The following is a 7,356-nucleotide window of genomic DNA, read 5'->3' on the forward strand; positions in this document are numbered from 1 at the left end:
CATTGCACACATGCGTGACAAAACAAACTGCCACCCAGAGATTGTTTATTTACAGGGACAGGAGCTGGGGGTGGGGGGTGATCATGCATCTAGCTGCACCTGCCCACACCTTGAGCCCTGGATGGGGATGTGCTGTTCCCTTTGTCCCTGCCCTCACATAGACCTGGTGCACAGTGCAAAGGAGGGGCCATGAGTGCTTTTCCTAGCAGCAGTGTGTGACAAACCGACAATATTTATATTGTCCCTATATTTACAGAGGAACTCGGCAAAAAACAGGTTCTTGAGCTAGAATGTGAGCTCTGGCTCCTTGCACAGAGCTCTGTGGGTGACACTCATCTGCCCCAGCTGTCCCCAGGGCAGGTCTCTTTCAGTCTGTTCCGTGGTCAATAATTGATTGGTTTTTCCCTGTGAACTTGAGAGCAGGGACTATCACAGCTTCATTTTTTACCTAGCACAGTAAACATGCCTGTTTACCATCCAACATTATTGTGCATTTAAATTTAAATAATATATGTTGACTCAATGACAATCAAATTTTAATTAAACAATAGTTGTAGATGCACAAATTTTTTCAAATTATTGAGCAGAGATCTGATGTTAAGAAAAGAATAAATGATGCTTTCCCTTTCTTAAGATAAATTATTTGCTGACTTTTGTATCCTGGATGGGGAAGGCTTAATCGTTGCCTTTGTAATGACCACGTATAAGGACTTTATCACATCTCCTGTAATAGTTCATGCTTTCTTATCTAGGGTGACCATTTTCTCAGACTTCTCTTTGGATTGCTTATATAATTATTTCCCACTTGTGAAATAAACATTTAAACCTTACACAGTTGCTGTCAACCCTTTGTTTTTTTTTTCTTGAGACATTGGAATGGGGGCAGGCGGAAGCTGTGGTCCCAGATTGCACATTCCTGACACTTACCCATGATCCCGTTTAATCTTGCTGTAATCTCATGAAGTAGTCGGCATTATCCTGTTTTTACAGCTGAAGAGGCTGAGGCCTGAGCAGGGAGGGTGACTGACACGAAGTCACGGGCTCAGCAAACAGCGGAACATTTATTAATAGTCATTTCTGTCCTCGAGGACTCTGAGGAAGAAAGCCCTGTTCTGCCCACGTCCGTGTTTCTGTTGAAGTCAGTCCCATCAGGCCACTTGCAGAGGGCTCAGAGAGACTCATGTCTCTGTGGTGGCCAGTGGCTCTGGAGCACAAGGACCTGGGAGGAGTGCATTCCCTATTCCTGTCTGAGTTGCCTTCTCTGAGACTCAGGCCCCTTTAAGCTGGGGGCTTCCTGCACCTGGAAGAGGTGTTCCTTGCAGTGGCCCTGGGCAGGGTCATCCTGGTCTGTTGGAGGAGGCCTCCATCTTGGGGGTCTGATGGCAACTTTAGATTGTATTTTCAGCAAGGTGCATCTGCACTTGGCCCTGTTTTTAGAACACGGGTGGTTCTGAAGGATGCTCCTTGTTTTGAAATGTGTAACTAGGAACTCAATCTTGAGGGCTGGCAGGTGGGGGGAAGCGTTCCCCTGGTGAGCACGTGGACACCAGCTGTCCTGTTTTCTGTGAAGTGTCTTGTCCCCCTCCTCTCAGCCAGGCCTGCATCTGAGTCCCCAGCCTCTTGTAGTTTTTCTTTCCAGAGAATAACCCCACTCCCTGCAAGGTGGAGGGTGGGCAGTCCCTAATCTGGAGGTGAAGTGCTGGAGATCTCAGTCTCATGTCTCTTTCCTTCTGCCTTCAGTCCCATCTTGGTCTTGCAGGACATCTGGGCCTCGTTTGGAGCCTCTTCAAAAGCAGGGCCCCTTGTGCGTCTCGTTGGTGTGATGGGTGATGGGTACTTAACCTCTGAGCCACATTCCCCAGAACTTTTCTGTGTTTCGAGTTAGGGTCTCGCTGAGTTGCTGAGGCTGGCCTCCATCTTGCAATCCTCCTGCCTGAGCCTCCCAAGTTGCTGGGATTACAGGTGTCCGTCACTGTACCCAGCAAGAAAAGAAAATCACTTTTAAACCAATTACCATCTTGCAGTTCCAGGAGCTGAGTTAGGTAAGTCTCAGGTCCCTCATGGTCGCAGTGACAGTGGCTGGAACTGGAGTGATGGGCAAGACTCCCTTCTAAGTCTGGGGTTGATGTTCTCATGGGAACACCTGCTTGCCTATACACGGCCTCGCCACGTGGACTGGGCTTCTCCACAGCACAGCAGATGCATGCCAGAGTAAGGAGGCCAAGGCGGGAGGATCACAAGTTTGAGGCCCATCTGGACAACTTAGTGAAGCCCTTTTTGTCTCCAAAAATAAAAAGGGGATGGGGATGTAGCTTTGTCATAGAGGGCTTGCCTCACATGTGCAAGGCCCTGGGTTCAACCCTGAGTACCACAAAAATAAAAGAAGACTGGGGATTTAGCTCAGTGTTAAAGTTCCCAAGGTCAACCAAAAAAAAAAAAAAGTGTCACAAGAAAACAAAGTGGGTGCTGGGGATGTGGCTCACACCTGTAATCCCAGTGGGTCAGGAGGCTGAGGCAGGAGGATGGAGACTTCAGAGCCAGCCTCAGCAGGCAACTTGACAACTCAGGGAGACCCTGTCTCTAAATAAAATACAAAAATAGGGCTGGGGATGTGGTTCAGTGATTGAGTGTCCCTGAGTTCAATCCTGGTACCAGAAAAAAGAAAAGGCATTTTTATGATTTAGTCCCAGAAGTTACATAGAGTCACTTCCTCTGCTTGTTACCTGTTGAAGCCATCGCCAAGGTCTGGCGGGGCCCAAGGGAAGGGAATGTATATGCCACACTAAGCAGGAGTGACAGTGCCACACGGAACATGCAGGAGGGCATCTGAGTGGCAGCGTTGACAGACTGTACCCGGGGACAGTCTGTAAACGGAAGAGCAAGGGGCTTCCTAACACTCAGACCTGATCTTGTCCCCAACTTGAAAGCATCTTAAGGCCCCCGGAGACTGCTATTAACTGGAGGATAAGGTCAGTGGCCCCAGATGGCCTTTCCGGTGTCACCACTGTCGTGACATCTGCGTCTGGCCATTCTGAACCACTGCAGTCCCCTTTCGCTGTGAGTTCAGGCCCAGCTCAGAAGTCACCCTGAGGACTGCTCCTGACCTGCCTCAGGTCCCCCCAGTCACTGTCCCCCTGCCCTTTCCCTGAGCTTCCAGCCGTGACAGTGTGCAGACCAGACTTCCCACGAAAGCTGCTGCAGGCCACCGATCACAAGCCGGTGCTTGGCACGACGTGGAGCCTGGCGTCACTGTTAGAATGCACCTGGTTACACAGTGTCCCACGGTGCCCTAGAATTCTCAGAGTAGGCACGCGGCACTCAGCCACTGGCCACCCTCTTCCTGCAGAGCTGCCCAGGGACTCCCAGCCCAGGAGGCAGGCCCCTGGCCCTCCTGGAGGGCAGCATCCGGGTTCCCACATCAAGGTGATTCCTACACAAGAGGTTTCAGCTTGGGCTTAGGTAATCAGCGCTGCCTGGGACCAGGAAACTCAGTGTTTATGTCACCATGTGTCTGTGTCAGCTGGGGGAGTCAGTTCCTGGAATACCTGACCATGAATAGCCTTTCAGACAAGGAGGGTGGCAGCTGTGTGGCGGGGACCATGGCTGTCTTGACACATCCACACCGTCCCCAGGTACTGCTGACAGGTAGTACAACGCCCGGATCCATTTGGTGACAAGCAGAGAGCACTGTAGATACTCCCCCACCCCTGTGCCCATCCTTCAGAAGCTCCTGAGCCGCTGGGGCTCTGGAGGCTGAGGCAGGAGGATCGTGAGTTCAAGACCGGCCTCAGCAACAGCGAGGCCCTAAGCAACTCAGCAAGATAGGGCTGGGGACGGGGCTCAGTTGTTGGGATTACACCACCGAGCACCACCATACCCAGCGGACCCCATCTCTTTAAAAATAAATAAATAAAATATATGTGCTTCGGGTTTTAAATTTCCAGCTGCCCAGGAGCAATGCAGGTAGGTCTGGCATATATAAATATGTAAAAATAGAGCTTTATTTTTTAATAATATATTGAAATAGTATTATGTATATATTTTTAGTTGTAGATGGACACAACACCTTTATTCTGTTTATTTTTATGTGGTGCTGAGGATCGAACCCAGGGCCTCACACATGCGAGGCAAGTGTTCTACCACTGACCCCCAACCCCAGCCCAAAATAGTATTATATTTCATAATATATTCAAGTAGCATTGCACTAATTATATATTACACAATAAAATGTACTATGGTTTGGGGTTGGTAATGAAATAAATGCACAATTTAGGCCTAGGGCCATGTTTATCATGACTTTGGAGGGGAAGGTCCTGATGCGTGGTCCTTGGCAGCCACAGGTCTCTCACTCCGGGGAAGGAATTCACATTGTAGGTGTCAGAAAATTGCTTAGAATACAAAGACTGCTCACGTGAGCAGCTCAATAGACACCCTGGGGAGCAGCCCCCATGTCGGCGTTGCTCTTAGCTAGGCCCAGCTTTGCCAATTGTGACCCCAGAAAAATGACCTAATGCTTCTCGTCCCCAGCTTCCTCATCTGCAAAAAGGGCATAACGACAGAACTCATCTGGGCAGGCCTCTGGGGGAGAATTCAATTTAATAATAAGGTTACAGAGTGCTCAGTGCTTAGTTGTTGCTAAGAATCCTGGAAAGAGTTTCTTAGGAGCTCGTAGAGGTTGGTACTGTTTAGCTACTGATTAACAATTCTGTCTGGGAACTTCCAAGATCAATAATGTCAAATCACCTTCCCCAATACCACTGACTCGAATACCTAGCAAAACATGGATGATGGATGGCACAAATAATGGCCCTCTGAGTATTCTATCACAGATCATCCCCAAAATCCATGGCAAGGTGAAGCCCTTGCATGTCACTAATCCAAACCCTAGTTTTCTTCTAGAAGATTTGGTCCAGAGAGTGGGCCCTGCATGAATCCACAGCGGCCACCCCTCCCAGCCTGCTGCTGACATATTAATCAGCTTTCTGTCGCTACAACAAAATACCTGACATAGTTAACTTAAAAAGAGAAAAGGTTTGCTGAACTCACAGTCCCAGAGGTTCTAGTCCAAGACTGGGGGGAACCTGTTGCTTTGGGCCTCTGGTGGGGGTGCCAGATGGCAATGGTGGGGGGCACATGGCAGAGCAGACTGTTCACCTCGAAAGGCAGGAGGCAAGAGAGAGCAAGGAGGAGGTCACATTCTCTTAGAGGACCTAATGTCCTCCCACCAGGCCTCCCGTCTTCAAGGTCCCACCATTGCCACAAGAGCACGCCCCTGGTGACCAAGCCTTTAGTATTCGGGCCTTGGAGGACCACTGACTGTCTGCACCAGTCCTGGTGGCCGCCCTCCATGACCAGCTCTGGAGCAGGAAGGCACATTAGCATGGACCAGAGGGCAGAGGGCCTGTAGGCAGCTTCTAAGCAAGAAGTAGCCCCAGGAAGCCCAGCCATCCTTCCCTGGGGGCTGTGGACAGGGACAGGAGCCCTGGCTCTCAGTGGCAGCCAGCAGCCTCGGGAAGCGCCCCTGGAATTCAGCTGACCCTGGGACAGCAGGTCGGAAAAGCCCACCGATTTGGGGTTTACCAGATCCTCTGCTCTTGGGCCTCCTCCTGCAGAACCGACCTCCTCACTGCTCCATTCTGTCAGCTTCCTCTTACTCGCTGCTAAAAAGAGGCATCTTCTCAGTGTGGGCACATCTGGCCTCGCCACCAACGGAGTGCAGGAGGCAGAGAATGTTCCATGATCGCAGAAGCCACTGAACGCAGCCTGAATCAATTAACAGAAGATTCCACCGTGTTTCTGTAGCATCTGGGCCTCTTCCTACCTCCCTTGGCCTTGGTGGCCAGAGTCCCCATGTCAGGCTTCTGTTTGGGGACAACTTTTACACTGAGGATCAGAGGAAGAAGTTGCACTAGGTGCAGACAAAGCAACCACCCTGGTGACCGCAGCAGCTGCCTGCCCTCGGCACATTCCCAAAGGGGACACGGAGCATGGTCCTCTTCCTCTACACCCCCACCCAATGCCAAGCTGGGCCACAGGGTGTCCCCAGTTACTTCATCAGCATGACCAGAAAAACTCTGAGCCTTTTTCATTTTTTGGTACCAGGGATTGAACTCAGGGGTGCTTAACCGCTGAGCCACACCCCCAGCCCCCTTTTTATTTTCAGACAGGGCCTCACTAAGTTGCTGAGGCCAGCCTCCAACTTTCGATCCTCCTGCCTCAGCCTCCCGAGCCGCTGGGATGACAGACATGCGTCACGGTGCCTGGCTCAGCGGGTTATTAGGAAGCCCATTTATGTGCATCTTGCCACTAAAATGATTCCACTGGAGTGAATCCTTCCACCATGAGCAAACAGGTCTGCCCCGTAACCCGGTTGGAACCCTCCATCCCGTTTAATGCAAACATTTAAAAGGAAAAACTGCCACCTAGGAAAAGAAATTCCCTGAAAATATTTAATGTAAATAAGGTCCTGGAGATGAGGGTGCTTTTTACAAACGGTTTGTCACCAAGGCCCTTCCCTAGGGGGCAGGGCAGCAGGAGAAGGGGGCAGGAGAGCAGGAAATGACAAGGCTGATCCTGACTCTAAGCAACAAGGAGCCCTGCCCCTCAGCCCCTCTCTGCTTTCCATCAAGAAAAAAAAAAAAGAAATTTCCAGCATCATGAGCAACGTGGACGGTCCCAGGAGGTGAGAGATCTTCAAGCCCCGACTTCCCGCACCCTTGCGGGACCAGGGCCACCCGCCAGGATCAGGGATCCACCTGCTGACCCACCTCCTCTTCTTTCTGTTTAGCTTCTTTTGAAACATGAAAAAGGCTTCGGTGGTGGGACCCAGGGATCCCAGGGCCACCGTGTGTCTACGGTCAGGCTCCCGTGAACAGGTGGCCCCTGGGGGGTGGACACGGGAAGGCGCACAATAGTCTCCCAAGGGTCCGAGCTGGTCCCCAGGGTGGGGGTCTGTCACCCGCTGTGTTTCCAGATTTGCCTGGAGAGGAGGAGGCCTTTGGGGCTCACAGCAGGACACGGTTGCGGCCAGCTGCAGGGGTCAGGTGCCTGTGCCCGCATCCAGGGGACACCTGGCTGGTGGCCAATGAGTCCCCAGGACTCTGAAGTGACTTCCCTTAGTCACTTGGAGATGGCGGTGGCGACTCAGCCAAATAAAGTGCTTTGGAGGTGACAAGCTCTCCTGCGGGTTCTCTTCCCACCAAGGCCCCCGGGACAGGAGGGACCGGTTGCTGCTTCCAGGATCCCAAAGCGACACGCGGGCGCCGAGCCCCCGCTTGAGCACGTGGGTCACCATCTTCAGGCGCCAAGTTGTCACCTCACTGCCGGATGAGGGAGTGGCTGGGGCTGGGACACAGG

The 7,356-nt window shown here is 51.6% G+C and overlaps 1 long non-coding RNA gene across 1 annotated transcript in view; it reads right to left on the reverse strand.

Annotated features, from left to right (window-relative positions):
- Positions 1-1,846: 1,846 nt before the first annotated feature.
- LOC308635619 overlaps positions 1,847-7,356 on the reverse strand; it is a 159,675-nt gene continuing 154,165 nt past the window's right edge. Inside the window, exons 2-3 of the long non-coding RNA XR_014019219.1 lie at positions 5,581-7,315; positions 1,847-1,972 (exon numbers count right to left, since the gene is read on the reverse strand). This is a non-coding gene — a long non-coding RNA (uncharacterized lncRNA). The remainder of the gene's footprint in view (positions 1,973-5,580; positions 7,316-7,356) is intronic.

This window comes from Spermophilus citellus (genome assembly GCF_964194105.1).
Source record: "Spermophilus citellus genome assembly, chromosome: 17".
NCBI lineage: Eukaryota > Metazoa > Chordata > Mammalia > Rodentia > Sciuridae > Spermophilus > Spermophilus citellus.